Source organism: Falco naumanni, chromosome 10 (assembly GCF_017639655.2).
Source record: "Falco naumanni isolate bFalNau1 chromosome 10, bFalNau1.pat, whole genome shotgun sequence".
Taxonomy (NCBI): domain Eukaryota; kingdom Metazoa; phylum Chordata; class Aves; order Falconiformes; family Falconidae; genus Falco; species Falco naumanni.
In genome coordinates, this window is record NC_054063.1 from 4780610 (window position 1) to 4797227 (window position 16618).

Sequence of the window (16618 nt, forward strand, 5' to 3'; positions counted from 1 at the left end):
GTGGGCTCTGATAGGCGGGGAGGGCGGGGCGCGCTGCGTGATTGGTGAGGAGCCCGGGGCGGGCCGAGGGGGGTCTTGCGGGGAGCTGAGGGGATGTGGGCTGGGGGCTGCGGGAGTGGGCTGGGGCGCGGGCGCCGTGGGGAAGGGGGCTCCGGGGCTGCGAGGAGAGGCCCCGGGGGTGCAAATGTGGGGGGGGAAAGGTGCACGGTGGGAAACGGGGCGCGGGGGGGCTCTGCTTGGTGGCGCCGTGAAGGGGCTGCCGAGAAAAAACGACTTTACGAACAGCTTTCGGTCCCCCTTCTGTGTGGGAGCCCTAGGCGATGGCTCCTCCAGGTTCCTGGGCTCTGGCAAGGCTGAGAGTCAGGTGTCGGCGCAGGTGCGGAGCGGCAGGGTTGGTGGGGCTGGGAAGGGGTTTCCAAGGGGAGGTGAGGCCCGACGATGACTCTCACTCCTGGCCCCCTCTGCAAGGGAGCCCTCACTGGCGCCTTTTTCTGTCGAACCTGGGCTCTGGCTACAGTGAGGCGACAGGTGAGCGAGGTTCTTAGGAGGCAGCACAAATGCAGAGCTCCCGTGTTGGTGGGGCTGGGTTGGGGCTGCCCAGGGAAGGTGTGGGCCAGCAACAGCTTTCAGTGCTAGCCCCTCAGCAGGGGAACCCTGAGCTGGAGGTTCGGGGTGCAGCCATGGAGCCAAGACAGCCTCCCTGGGAAGGCCCAGCCAGTCTGCTCTCCTCCAGCAGATACTGGGATTTGAAGGAAATAAGTACACTCAATACATGTCAGCAAAAATAATTGTATTCTTTAAAAAAATGCAGAATCATGCAAGTAATTCAAATGAAAGCATGCATGTTAGTCTCTGGGCAGAATGGCACTCAGCTGGAAATGAGTAATTTTTAATAAAAAATTTTAATGGGCTGGTCACTTTCAAGAGCTCACAGCTTGAATATCTGATCTCTGTTTAATTTCAGTATGATAACAGCAGGAAGACTGCTCTGTCCCAAAAGGAGGTCATGGCCTGTCAGACTGCAGCGGTGCCAGTATGAAGTCTCTTCTTTGAGCTAGTACGCGTTGGGATTCATCCATTTTTCCTTTGTGGGCAGACCCACCCAGCCACACAGTCCTGCCTGCTGCAATTTCCTGGTTGTGTCTGAAGGCTCCAAAAGACACAAACATATGACCAAATCCAGAAGCACGGACACTACAGACACTAAGGCTCTCCCTTACCCTTAAGATCATGCAATGTCAATGGAAAGAAAACCCCACTTCTGGTCAGAATTTTCCCTTCTAGCGTTCTGTGCCTAATGATGCAATTTTAAGATGTTATTGTTTCAGAAGGACACATAGAAGAAAGCAAGGAAAGGAGGAGGAAAAGAAGAGGGATTTAGGTCTGTTAGTATTAGCAAGGGGAGAAACAGGACAAAAGAATAAATCAATGCAAACCCAGCTACATGCCCACAATTGGTAGCATTCACATTTACATATTTTTAGCAATAGCAGATAGGAATTAATTTGTAAAGTTGCAAGAAGGTAATTAATAGCTTAAAAAGAAAAAAACATCTGCAAGTTTTTCATTATGCACAAAGGCAACCTAAAATGTCTTGTCAGGTCTTGAGTTTTATCTTCCAGGTACCTTTTACCTTTCAAATATTGAAAAAATAAACCAAATCTGCTCGTGTTTGTTTTACCAGGAGTTTCATCCATATCTTAATTCCCCAGCCAGCATTTTCATCTACACAGCAAATCAGTCAGAGGGGAGCACGTGTTGGTGTTAATTGCTTTGATTTCCCAACAATTGTGCAAGCATTCATGAATTAGGGAGCACCCAGATAGAGTGCTTACTTTAACATAACTTCCAACCCCCCTGCAGCTAACCTTAGTAAAGACATGACAAGTATTGCGTTACGTACGGCTGTAATTATTGTAACTTAGCCAAACCTGACATGGCTCTATTTAGCTGGCAAATGTAAACCTTACAGAAGGAAATCCTGTGAGCAGCTCCCAGTGGTCCTGACGCTGACACCTAGGTCAGGCTCCATTCATGCATTAACCCACAAGGAGCAAGTTAGATGCTTCTGTGAGACCATCCTATGTGTGTCTTCATTGTGCCAAAGTGCTCTATCTTCTCTGATAACCATGTTTCTTCAGCTAGGGGTGTAAGGTGATTCTGCCTCTCATGGCTGTAACTGCAGTTATCTGCAGGCCTGCAGTGTGGCCTGTGCTTCTGTAGCAAACTTGCACAGCTCAGCAAAAGTCAGTCAATTTTTCTTCTGTAAATTATGTATTTTTAATTTCGAAAAAATTATGAGTACGATCAGCACAGAGAACATGTGCTTGGTGCTGTAAGACCTCCCTAGTAGATTAATTTTGTAATCCAAAGAAATCAAAATAATCAATGACAGGCCACATTTATCTGTACTGCAGCAGACTGAAATAATGTCAATTTACCACGATGGATATGTAGCTCTTGGATTAAATACATTTGGTTATCTTACCCCAGGCATTCAAGACTTCCTGGCTTCTGTACATGCAGCACAGCTTATCCGTAGCAGCTTTTCTTAACCGCTACACCAATCTTTCATTACATTTACACTTGTCTATTTTTGAACAGATTTTAATGATGACAAACTACTATGGCTTTAACATGGATCTGGTCTGGAAACCTGGCTATCTCCAGTGAAATTTTGTGTTGTTCTGTTTTGGTGTATATTTTTGAATTAATTCGGTTTCTCAAGTTGCTTAAGTCACGCAGTTTTAATATAGACAAGCAATTCTCTTTGTTGTCTTGAAACAGAATTATTCTGCTTATTGAAATTGAATTATTCAAGACCTTCAGAGCACAAATTTACCGGGTGCAGTCTTAGTTGCTTGGGCGGATATTTTCCCAGTCTGCTTGCTAGTCAAAACACCACTGCAGTTTCATTTTAAACAGAACCAAGACCATTTGGGTTTTTTCCTTCTTGTTATCTCCCGTAATACTTGAAAATGAAGGTTTCCACTTCATAGTTAGGATGTAAGCACAGGGTAAGTCAGTGTCTCAGACCAACTTACTGTTGATAGCCTGAGTGGCAAACCAAATCTGTTGTAAGTGAAGTGTAGAACAGCCCCATAATGTAACTTTTTGTAGGTAAGTGTATGCAGGGCACCTTCCCATGGCACCTGAACAAGGTGAGCAAGACAGGTCTGGTGACAACAAACAGGGTTGGCCAGATCATTAGATCTTCAGTGATGAGGCAAGTCCAGGATTGTCAAGCTGGAAAACTGTTGGGATTAGGGTTTGGATCAACAGGGAGCACAGCCAAGTGCAAGACAGCTGCAGGAAGGCACCGAGGGTGAGAACCTCAGCTTAAAAGCTACTCCAAAGCGAAGCGGGGAGCCCCACTGGGACCTTGCAGTGCAGCTTCCCCCAACAGCTCATTTCAAGACACCTGGACCCAGTATCTAAACAGGCCCAGTGGTCTGGCAGCCAAAAGCCCAGGAGGGGTGGAGGGCAGATAACCTCAGGGCCCCGACAGCGTACACACATACACGTGTGCAGACTCACAAAATGGCCACATTTATCTTTCTGTGAGATGATGCAGGAAAAGTGAAGATCCTTCCAAAATGCAGTGTCCAAAAGGGTATGGGATTTTTAGTCAAGAGCAAGATGTTGCAAAACTGTGTAGTGCGCATTACTGATGAGTGAAAATCACTGAGTGATTTCACATACCACGAATAATGCCCACACCTTGCCTCCTTTTCTTAGGTGTTCCAGACCACTCCTGTTTCCCAAGCCCTCACTGCTATGATTCAATCGTCTCAGCCACCGGTGTTATACCAAGCAATACCGAGCTCTGCCAGCACAGTTATGTCTCAGACTTTGATCCGGCTTGACCTTTGTTCATTCTTAAATACTTTCTTGTGACGATACAGTAGCAATTCAATATATTTAACCAGAACAGAGTGAGTTGCCATGTCTTGCCCTGCTTTTTTTAAACCAGATAAAATGGATATTACTAACCTCACCTGACTGAGTTGTCAACAGGTTTGTCACCCCATCCTGTGGCAGCCAGAGCTAGCAGAGAACATACAGTGAGCATCTGTGAGACATTTTGGGAAAAGAAATATGCCTCTCTTCTAAGCAATATCCTTTTTAGAACTGATTATTCACTTTCAGTGTCTTAATGAGTGTTTTGTGTTTGAATTCATTGATTAAGGAATTGCAGAATGATCACTCAAAACGTGTTACAGGTTTTGCTCAGCGTTTATAAATCAAAATAAAGCAAGTGGACTTTTTCAGTGCTCTGTCAAACTAGCTAGACTTTACGATCTCCTTGGAAAGTGAACACTTGTAGATGCCATCTAGCCAGTAAGTAATGCATTATTGCTTCAGAAATGACACAATGACAAATTTGCAGGTGGTGAAAACCCACCTAAATTCCATAGATCTGATCTAAGAATTCTCCGTGGCCAGGGTTATGCTCCCAGGGCCTGGTATTACTATTTTGTACCCCTGAGAGAGTCTTACCTATTGTAACATCACCTCCAAAGAGAGGACCAGGGGACCAAGTGAACACAAGCACTGATCAATATCCATTGAGATGAGGATAGGTATAGATCTAATACGCTGCTGACCAAAACGTCCATAAATTTAGCAGGTGACCTAAGTTTTTCCAGAAAAGTTAAATTTATAGCCAAGTAATTCTGGATAAATCCTACTGAGATTTTCTAAAAGTGCCAGAGCATCTGTGGCAGAAAAGTCCAAAAGAAATTAAATGACATCTGCGTACTCAAAACACCGCATTTTAAACAATTCACTGTCTTTCCAAATTATTTTTGATACATATTGACCAGTAAGAGTCAAATGAATAGTACTGCCATGGCATACAGATGAGATTGCCCAGCAAGTGATGGATATGCCCCACACACAGATTTTTAGATCTCCTGGTTTTAATTTCTCTCCTGATGTTTCACTTCTTTTCTCTTACTTTGTATGTTTATGACTCCTGGCTTTGTCTTTCACAGTCACATTGGGTGAGGAATATGGATCTCCCTATGCCATCCTGGATGTGAGAAGGTGGATGACATCCCATGTATGAAGGACATTACTTAAGCCTCGCAGCATGTGCCTAAGGTTATGTTAACAGTAGCAAAATGGATCCTGGCCAAGCTTTGAAAGGGAAGTATGGAGTAGGGAGTTTTCTAAGGTAAGGGAACAAGTCAAAAATACAATACTAAAGGTCATGGTATGTTAGAAAAAGCCACAGTGAATGTCGCAACCTAATAGTGCTTGTGTTTGTGACACTCCCTAAACTCTGCAAAAGAAAGAAAACTCTCTGACCTGAAAATACACACCATAATTTCTAGCATAGAGTAGAGGTTTCTTTAGAGAGCATTTGGAAGGTTATTTAGAGGCTGGTTTGTTCATATTACGGAATCTAGGAGATACTTTTGGGAAGACACTGTTACATCCATTTATAAAATACTTTTTTTATTGTCAATAGAAAATCTGTCCCTCAGACCAACAGTAGCTCACAAACTGATAGCATTGTTGTCCTGAACAGTTTCAAATTCGAGGCATAACTAAAGGGGTTAAGTACTGCAGATTGTTTTGCTCTTTGGGCATCAGATACTGTATGTACTACTTCCTATTGCAATCTACCAGATGGAAGCAGAGCTGTTTGTTTACTACCCACACAGGCCTGCAAGGGCAATGGTATTAACTAGCTGTGTTTATTTGATTTCTAGTATAACAATTATGTGCCTTACAGTAATTCTTAGACTGTGTGCAGAGACTGAAGGAGATGGAACTGCTGTTTAGAGGCTAAGCCTAAAATGAAGGAAGCGAGTTCAATTCCTTGCTGCTCTAGGGACAAAGTGTACTAGCTGAGGTCCTCAATGGTGGTCATCGTTCAAGACAAGCAGAGTACGTGGGAAGTCCATGCAGAAACCAATCTGTGCAGGTGGGGAGTTAGGAGGAGAAACTTCCCTTAATTTCACGCGATTTTGCCATTTTAGACAGAATGAAAAATGCACAGGAAAGACTACATGCCTCCTCCAGCTGAGAGGATTGGAAGATTCCCCTTCCACTTCTTTCGTATCTTTTGAACAAATAAAATATAACTCCAAAGCATCGCAACGCTCACTAGAACTGCTGTCGGTTACGTAGCATTGCTGTGTCAGTGTAGACTTTTCCCTTCAAATGCCAGCAGTTCATCCATAGGTGACTGAAGCATATCCACACTTCATGATGGCATTTTACTTATTAATTGTCATGTTCACTCAGATATGCCTTCTTTAGTGACAAGTACAGCTGTGTGACGACATATTCTTCCATTCTGCCTAGTGCTTTGTGATTTTCTTGCTCTACGTTTCAGAGTATCTCCCAGAAAACACAGGGAATTTGGATCAGACCAACCCTGCCCTTCTTCTCTTGGCATCTAGTATCAGTGCCAGAGCTACTTCCAAAGCAAGCCAGATGAAGTATCCAGTGCTGAACACCATAGCCACAGCAATCAAAATGAGATCCATAGTGCTACTTTTTACAAAGACTTCCCTACCACTATTTCAGGAAATAAAAGGATATTGTAACTACGCAACATCCTGAAAGAGGACTCATTTTCATTGTAACGTTCATGCCCATGTGTCTGTGCTGTAGTTGCTCTCTTATCAACACCAGCAGATTTCCATAAACAGACTGCAATATGAGCTCAGTTTCATAGACTTTGTTTCAGATGTATAATGCATAACCAAGAGATTTGAAGGCCCTGTAGTCTGCAGCATATGCAAGTCTCGTCTTCAGTCAAAGCTGAGTGCACACTCACAATTAAAATCTACCTTTGTACCTTTTCTATTTAATTTCCTTATCTTTCTATATCTGCAGCCATAATAAAGCATAATTTATTTGCAATGTGTTTCCTTTAGTTCCTGTAGTACAGCCAACTCAAGTGAAGCAGAGTGCTGAGTGAGTAAAAAGAGGAAAAAAATCCTCCAGGAACTGGAGCAGGACAGGAGAAAGCAAGTGTGAAGCTTGGGCATGGACAACGATTGCACTGGAAGAAAAGCAGTTTCCAATCTCCCTGCATAGCTATACTGCACATCCAGGTTACTGATGCGACCCCTCACCTGCAGCAGTGGTGTGCAGGCTGCTGCTGGGGGCAGGTCCTCTATGGCATGGTGCTCTGTGTGTCATCCTTGCTACAGCTGCTGGGCCTCAGCACCCTCTGCACCCTCAGCACCTGATCATCTTCCTCATCAGATACTCTGGTATGCTTGTGTGCTTGCTGTGGCAGCAAATATCACAGCTCTTCTGTGGATTCATGGTGCTAACCCTTGCATAAAGATATTTAGTTCCTCACTCTGCCTGTATGAATTCTGTTGCAGGATTCTGGCATCCACTTTCTTCCTCTTCAGCTCCTGCTGTGCCCTGTTGCCTTTGCTGGCCCTGATGACACTTGGAATCTTCTTGCATCCTTACCGGGAAGAGATGAAACATGCATTTAAAAGGCAAGCAAGCATTGCCATAACCTCTCAAGTGGTCTCTAGGAACACTGTGGGGGTAAGGGGGGAAGCACAGACATCAAAGCAGTGCCAGATACTCATAAATAGTACCCAAATTGGGCAGTACCCACAGTTATGCTGAGATTTTTTAACTGCCCAAGACAGCTATGATGCAGTGGGAACATTCTGATACCAGCCCTGGTTCTTCAAGAGTGAAGCAGCACAGGGTGATGAACCAGTTAGCAGACTGTCCAATACTGTGCTTTAAATACAGGGTTACAAAGATGGATCCCAACTATAATGTTCAAAGCTGCAGCTGCAAAACCAGGATCTTAGTTAATGCTCATAAATGTTTAAATTAGAAGCCCAAATTTTCCATTCATCTGCCATGAAACCTCTGTCGTCAAGCTAGGGGTTTGGAGGTTTTTTTGCCTTTTTTTTTCCCCATCAGAAACTGATGTCAACACCAACAAAGTCAATGGCCAGTTTTTACCACTAATGCCTTACTAGGGAGGAAAATTATTTAAAGACTGGAGAACTGCCAGGTTCAAAAGCTAGTTAGGTAATTGTTTTATTCTACAGTTTTCTGTTCTCCTGTTCCATTTATTCTCCTCCCTGCATGAGGAAGCCCCTTCCAGAACAAGCAATTTGTCACGTTGATCTTTCTTCCTCACTTAATTGGCAAAACTTATTGCCTTTATATATTTATAATTTAATATTTCCTGAGCACATTGATGTATCCACATATATAAAGGCAAAGCAAGTCTGGAAAATATGCTTTACACTTGGTGCAGTGGAGTTTATGGCACTCTTCACCTAAATATAAGCAGGTTAAAGGCTGGCTCTGTGGGTAAGTAGCTAAGAAAATCACTACAATATTTTTCAGTTTCTGGAGAAATTGAAGCGTTTAGTCATGTTTAACAGAGACCATCCTAATAAGCAATAAAAATCGTTACAGACAGCAAAATGTTTGACTAACCTATTTACCAACATTAACTTCAGCTCCTATCAAGATGGGCAGCAGAAAGTAAACCAAGCAGCGCACAGGTACTTTTGTCCTGTTTGGCTGACTCTTTGTAGTGACGTAAGCATGCAGCGGACTTTGTCCATATTTTTGACTGAATAGTTAAATTCAGTGTAATTCTGCTCAGTTTTGTGGTTGTACAGCAAGGACAAGTTCTACCCATACATATCTAAAACATACATCACAACCACATGAAGAGCTGAGAACAGATAAGAAAAGGTGCCTGGAAGCACAGTTTGCCGAAGTATTTCGCAAACAAGTTTTCCAGGACCTAAAAAAAATAATACACATGACTTTGTGGGCTATTTACTAACCTATAGGCAGGTCAGCTTCCTTGCCATATCTGCCAGGCTGCCTTTCAAAATGCTGGCAGCCAGGGAATGACTATTGCAAAGCCCCACGTTCTACCTGCTGGAGCTTTACACTCCTGTTGTCTGTAAGTCTAAGGCTACTTTGCATTTGTGCCTGGTAAGCTAATGAGTTTAAGAATCACATGGATGACCTGCTGGCTGACTAGAATACCACTACCTAGAAATATGTTCCTGCAGTTTAATGAAGGAAGAGAAGGATCATGGGAAAAATAGCTAAGACAAGAAAGCCATCAGTATGTGGAATTATTAAAAGCATCTAGGGCTGAAAAGTCTCAGTGTTCTGTATGATAGTATAGGATGAACTAACTGGTCAGAGAAGGAACTGAAATTGCACCTCTCCTTCAAAGACTATACTTTTCTGAATGATTTAAAACAAATAGCGAGGAAAAGCAATATTGTGAAACATCACGGAGTGCAAGGGAAGACTGCTTTCTTCCAAAGCTCATGAAAATAATAAACAGTTGTTTCTCAGGATATAGTAATGCAGGCCTAATGTTTGTAGCAAAGTGTTAGTGACTGCCAGTAAGTGACTTTCCTAGGAAGCTAATATGATTTGAATCATGAACTTGATGCAGGCAGATTTTGGTTTTTGAAACAAATACATGAAAATGACTTTGTGGAGAGAATACCCGTGGGAAAATCACATGCTCTAGAATAATGCCATTTGTAAAAGGCCATAATAATTGGTCCCTAATAGATGTCCTTATTTTCATGAACACTGAATTTGATTCAGTATCTCAAAATGATCTTAACTTCGAAGGCTTGGTGAGGTATTGCATTGCTTCACATTAGGTCCTTAGTGTGCAAATATCAGCTGCATACACTATTGAACAAGCACTTTGTGCAACCTGTTCGGAACCTAAAAGAAAAAAATAATTCCTTCGGTAGAAAACAGGGTTTACTGCCCTCGCGTGGCGATTGCTAAAATTAAAAAAAAAAAAAAAAAAGAAAAGAAAAAAAAAAGACCTTGGAATACTTATGCTTCGGGCTTTAACCTAACGTAACTACTAAGAACAGGCACAGAGCGCAGACTGCACATTTTTCTTGTTGTGAGACTTTCTCATCTTTGAAGCAGCCGTGACTTGCCATACCCCAGCACTTGACCAGATGACCCAGCCATCTTATATTTTCCGCCTATTCCTTCCAAATGTGAGGAGGTGGTTTAGCTCTTCTGTTTGGAAACAGGAAGTTATGGATTCATTTTTTCATCCTGTAATTTTTGTGACTGATCTTTTTTTATTTCTTATCTTTCTCAGGAGCATAGGATTACTTGCATGGAGGTCAGCGGTCTTCTTAAAAACGCAGCATGAAATGTGTTTCGATAGTTTTTGGTTACTGCATTTGAGAAATTAGCTAAATGCAGAGTTTTTCTACATACTTTCTCAGAGTGTACTTCTATGAAGCCCCTTTGAAAGTTTGTTTGTTTTTATCTTCGTAAAAACTCTCAGACACTGCAGGCTCCTCACAGATATCTCGCCCCTCTCGTGGGATTTGAGCTGGACATAGCTTCCAAAAAGAGAAGTGCGCAGTTTTGCTGGGCTTCTTCTGAAAGTGTGCAAAATGTATGAATATAGATGCAAATATAATTGGACTGTTTGGAGATTAGCTAACATCACTCACCCCTTCCATCACTAGCTTTTGCAGAGGAGCTGCTGGCTGTATCCATCACTACTTTTCAGCAGCTATAATAATAATGCAACACAGATGAACTTGCACAATCTCTGGGGTTTTTTTTCCACAGGGTACATACCTTCATAATCCTCCTCTAATGCCTGGTGATTACACTGATAACATTATTAGCCCTGCCAGCTCATGACGGACCTTCCCACATTTAACTGCAGCCTTCAAATGGCAATGTCACTCTCTGCTGTAACGAGGTGCCAGCATTGCATGGAAGGCCATTACTCACCGAAGATGTCCTTGCCTGGAGTTTTGTGTGTAGGATGCTGTCAGTTGGCCACGCTCTTTGTTTGAACCAGGCATGTTAATTAATGTATATGATACATGCAGGTGTATGTGACATGCATACGGCAGTATATCTGCGGGGTAAATATCAGATATATGACCTGACTTTACTGGGAAAATTTAGACGTGTTCTCTGTTCCTGCCCTTCCCTCCCAGACATTCTTGCTGCAGTCAAGAGACAGTGGAGACCTTTGAATCTGCCTTTAAAAACAAGTGCTGGGGACAAATAGAGCGAGTCTTTCTCAAACAGCCTCTCCTTTCAAAAGAAGGCCACAAGCATGAAAACACTTGGCACCCTTGCCCAAAATGGACTCTTGAACTGGACAAAATATATGGTTTGAGGTTTAGCAACTTATTTATTTCTCTCTGTAAATACTGGTGCTAGGACACTATCACCTACTCTGGTGTTTACACTCCAGCCTGCTGACAGACAGGGTGGACAAACGTGGCTCAAACACATCTTGTTCAGCAGAATCCCACCAAATACTAACCAGACGTGGTGGAAATGGTTTAATAACTGATCATGTTGTTCACACAAACCAAAAGAAGAAGAAAACCAAGCAACATGCTTGGTTGCTAGCACTAGTAGAGAGAGCATCCTTGCTGGTGCCCCAGGTCTCAGGGGCTCTCCAGGGTGGCACAGGATTTTCGCTTGGCCCCAGACCTTAGTCTGCACTGGTTAAGCAGGGCACTGATGGTTTCGTGTACATGGGGAGTTTATGATTTCTACCATGGAAGGAGAAAGCGCAGGTTATTCAGCAGGCTAAAGTGGGAAGTGTAATAAAAAGAAGGGGACGTAAAACCAAGGATGTGTTTTTTAGGCCCAGCAACCCAGCTTAATGAAAATTCTCCATCATCCAGGCAGTTGCCCCAACTAAATCTGCCATCAAGACAAAGTTCATCTTACTTTATGGTGGCTCTCTGACAGTTGGCTAAGTCTGATCCCAGGTCCCTCTCTGTGAGCAGTGGCAACATATCCTCTTCCAGGCAGCTGAAGCACAGCCCGTGGGCATTGCCATGAGTCCAGGGCTAAGAAAGGAGCCCACAGCGCTATCTTACACTTAGGTAATTCTTAGACACCTAAAACTAAATGAGATGGATTCCTCTGCAAATAAGTTGGTCCAGTGATGTTTATTTACAGCCAGCTCCCATTGATGACCACCGTACTGTACAGTTGACACCATTTCTTCCAACGTGAATTAAGTGTTAGGCTGGGGGAGTTAGAGCTGCAAATCTGGTCCTCTGACTAGAATCTGTGTTGTATCTGTATAGCAACTGGAACAATGAAACATTTAATTTGAAAAGGAAGCGATACAAAACATGAACTTGAAAGGGAAGTATTTTAACTTAATGAAGCAAGACAGTTGCTGTGACTCATTTTAGCGTCATCAGAAATGACAGGGCATCCCAAGAGATACAGGCACTTTGAAATCCAACCCAGTTCACTTATTTCTCTTGGTTACAGCCACAGCGTGACAATGCCTGGAAGCCTAGGGTAAACTTTTCACGTGACACACTCTATGACAGGCATTGGCTTGCTGGGGGAAGAAGCTGCAGAAAGATTTGTGCCCACACTGAGACTGCTAATTTAGCCTGCTGAGATCCTGATTGCCTTGACTATTTCAAGTGGCTCATTCAAGCCCATGCACGCTCTTCTAGGCTACAGCTCGTAGCAGACACACACCCTATAAGAATCTGCAGCGTTTCAGTAAAATTACTAGTTGCACTTATTGCACCTGCATCCTGGGTACATTTAAATAAACATCGTCCTGGCTGAACTTTGGGGCAGGCCCTTACCATTTGTAATGATGAATCCTTATCGAGAACAGAACCAAAGTGCAGATCCTCCCTCTTCCCAAGAAAAGTCACTACCCTGAGATGTGGAGTCCCTGGCTTCAATCCAGCAAAGCACTTGAACCATTTACGTGTGCATTCGATGACAGCGTGCATGGGCTCGAAGACGAACCTCTGTTTCGATAGCTGCTGGAGAGTACACCAAGTCTGTAACATGCTGTGTCATATGCAGCACCAAGAGCAGCGTTAGTACAAAATACTGTATTGGAACTTCTCACTTCTCAGGTTTTCAGGCCTTCCATCTAAGTGACAGTGCTGAACCTTATCAGTGCTCAAACAACTACATTCAGCAGTGATTTTTATATTAAAGTCTGGTTTTGCAGTCTAGGTTGTTCCACAGCCACAGAGAATGGGACCTGGGGTTCAACTTCCAAGACCTCTAATCCCACTAACGGGAGTGACAAATAGGACAGAAATGTTGAAGAATATGTATTTTTGGTGCATGTTCGGTATTTGAAATTCATTCTCTGCTAGATGCCACCACCAGTTGAATTTCAGAAATAATTTTCACAAAAATATATATATTTAAGATACATGAATAAGGAGTAACACAGTGTGAAGTACAGAACAAGTTGCTGTGAGATATGCAGACTCAGCACCAAAGGCACAAAATCGTACAGGAATCTCCTGTAACTGAGGACTTATTAAACTAAGGTGTGCTTATAGACTACAGGGGTTGGTTAGGTATCTACTTCCTGAAAGTTCTTAAGTGTTCCCAGAAATATTTAGTTCACTTTAACTGAACAAAGTTGACTATAACACAGAAAAATCCCACAGGTCAAAGACAAAACCTGGCAAGGTTTAAAAAAGGGGAGAACAACACTGGTACGTGAAGTAAATCACTAGAGCAAACTTCCGGGACAATCTCAAGTTGTGATTTATTTGCTGCATGCCTGGCTTGTCTTCACAAGCAGCCCAAGCTCTTGGTGCTTTCTATTCAACAGCCTTGTTCCTGTGAACACTCCATTGCGCTTGGATAAATTGGAAGCTCAGACAGAAGGGGAGACTTTAGAAAGCAAGCTAAAGAAAACAAGGGAATTGTGAGCACAACAGCAAAGTCTGGACACCTGGATGCCCTAGAAAATGATGGAAAGAAAAGAAGACAATTGCAAGCAGAACTGGAAAGTCTGTAGAACCAGATGAACTGGGATAAACTGGAAACCCAAGTACAGAGGGACATGCTGGAGATCCAGGTACGCGCAGTTAGGAAGCTAGGGCATAGCGTCTGTACTGGACAACGGAGCCATGGGGGTCATGTACTTACCTAGCCCAGCAAATACTAGGATGGAATCAGCTGGGATTCCTCTACCCAGCTATGAACTGAATGTCCATGTGAGGACAAAAATGGTGCAGCACCCCCCATACGCTCCTTGCGCAGAAGGTGGCGGACTTGTCTTGGCAGCTCAAGCTGCAGGAAGCTGACACTGGCAGCAGCAGCTGTTGCCACATGCTGAGAGGAGTGCAAGGCTTGGGAGGTCCCCAGGGGTGACTGAGGAGGTTTCTGGGCCCCAAGCACCCTTGGGCTGTATGTGTGTAGGGACCAACCAGAGACAGGTGAGAACTGAGCGGTGCTGGGGGTCCCCATGGCCAGTTCAGACCATGGAAGGTGCATAGAAGTGGCCCCTAGGAAGAGGCAGTGGCCAGGAGCGCTGTGGGGAGGGCATGGCATCAGCAGTTTGCACAGGTTGTGTGTGAGATCTCTTTGATAATACAATTAGATTCCTACCCAACTTTTACAGCAAAAGTATCCAAATATATGATTTGTTGGAAGGTAAAACTTCCGTGATGATGGGAGAACTACTCTTTTGTGATTCGTACTATGACTGCAAAAATGTTGCGATGGCTCCTGTTGTTTTGGGCACCCTTGCGTTAGATCCAGCTAAAGCTTCCTTTGGCATTGGAACAGCTAAGGAACCACAGGAGCAACGGGCATTCTCAGGGGTGTCAGCAACGGGCCTGCACGGGTCTGCTCCAGGGGTATCTGGATCGATTAGCCACGGGCTGGTAGCCCAGCATGTGGAAGACTGCAGTATTTCCTCACATCATAAATTGGGGCAGTGGGGGGGGTCGGGGAAACCCACTCTGTGCACAGTGCATCACTGGTCTCTGCTGAGATCTTGGCCTAAGGGTCAGGGCTTCCAAACTCTTAATTCTGGAACATTGTGCTAATATCCCTAAATATGTTCTGCAAAATTGAATTGACAGAAAATGGGGAATTCAGTTTGTGTTGCAGAATGTGCCTGTTGATACCCCACTGGCCAAGTGTCACAGCTGCACTAGCCCAAAGCGGTGTCTGATCTGTATACTACAAACTCGGGTTTGAACCCCAACCTGTCCAGCATATGACAGACTCTCTTTAGGGCCCACCAGTGTTGTCTGCCTGGATTCTTTCAAGCACCCTCTGCGGCCATTCAGCATCCTCCTGGTGCCTCCTTGTGGGATCTGGGGGCTCCCAGTGCCTTTCAGTGCACTCCAGTGGTTTCTGAGTACGCTTGGTGCTGGCAGAGTGCTGTGGGTTTCTGTGCATCTGAGGGTCCCCCTGAATCCCTTTTCCTATAGCACCCGTTTCCTTTCTGTGCTGTCTACGGTCATCTGAATATCTCCCATCCTGGATTTAGATCCACAATGGATCTAAATTGTGGACAATTTAGGGATGTGGGATTCCCAGGTGACAAGGTACTTGGGCATGGTGCCCAAGCGTGGCAGCAGCACCGTGCGGAAGAGGCGATGGGCAGTCGTGTGGGTGAGCACAGAGGGCAGGAGCTCACTCGAGGAAGGTGGTGCAGGGGGTGGGGGATGTCAGCAGCTCTGGAGGACGCTTCTGCAGGGTGCAGTCAGTGTAACAGTGTGCTGTGAACGCTGGGCCTGTGAGCCAGCTCGGGCTGGAAGGGGATGGAGCAGGGCTATGCAGATGCTGACGCTCTAGAGAACAGAACTGTGTCCAGGTTCCACTGCTGTTTGGAGAGGGGGGGCTGCCTTTCAAAGCTTCAGATTTAATTTTTTGTTTGTGACGGCTGTGGGTGAGATAATAACAAAGCAACCTTGTTCAAGGGGGTTTTAGCAGGCAGGGAGGTCAGGGTCTGTGTAAGTCCAGGACATTTTTCCCTTGGGGATATGCTGACATCCGAACACTGGAGTAGTTTGGCTTTACCAGGATGAAGGGTGTATGCACTGTTGTGGGGGGAGGAAGAGCAGCGGGCTGTCAGGTTTTGGAGGGGATGGGGATGTTCACAGTGTGCTGAGGGCACCAGGGCTGAGAAAATGCCCGCAAAGAGCCCCGGCCTCCGCTGCACTTCTTGAGGCGTCTTTTACATCACTACTGTGGCACTCCGCCACCCGGCTGTGATCCTAAAGCTGACGGGAGGGCAGAATAAAGGTGCACCAGCACGGCACGGCACAGCCTGGCAGCAAGCAGGGCCGCCTGACCTCCCTGGGCCAGCCCGCGGGGGTGCTGGGTGCCCATTGCCCAAGGCTGGGCGCATGGAGGCACCTGGGCTCTGGGCCCTACCTCCAGCAGGCACTGCGCCCTCCGGCCACACCGCTCCTCTAGCCTCACCAGCTGCTCTGCTGCATCTCCTACCTTTGGGTCTTGTCTCTCACACAGCAGACAGCCCAAAAGAGCCCCGATACGTTATCCTCTGTCTGGGATGTTATCAAGGAGTGGTGAATTCTCTTCCTCTCACTGTTACAGGGAAGGACTTGGCTGTCTTTTGGGGAGATGTTCAGAGGTAGCCAAGGGGAAATGCAGCATCCTGAAAAAGATCTGGGAGATTGGGTTAGGTAATTTAACGGTTCCCCAGGCTTTAAACTCTCTACCCAGGAGCACATCTGCCATCAATTGTCAGGGTTTATGGAGGATCAATATTAGATCCCCAGCGATGCCTGACTGCTATTCAAACTGGAGTTGCCATGTTCCGTTTGGATCAAGCTCT

General features: G+C 44.8%; 1 long non-coding RNA gene across 2 annotated transcripts; it reads left to right on the forward strand.

Moving 5' to 3' along the window:
• Positions 1–256: 256 nt before the first annotated feature.
• Positions 257–8214, forward strand: LOC121095063. 2 transcript variants are annotated; one of them, XR_005830004.1, is made up of 5 exons: positions 257–376; positions 965–1264; positions 3739–3935; positions 4998–5935; positions 6897–8214. It is a non-coding gene; the product is annotated as an uncharacterized LOC121095063 (long non-coding RNA). The 2 variants fall into 2 exon arrangements; XR_005830003.1 differs by having other exon boundaries at positions 4998–8214.
• Positions 8215–16618: the final 8404 nt, after the last annotated feature.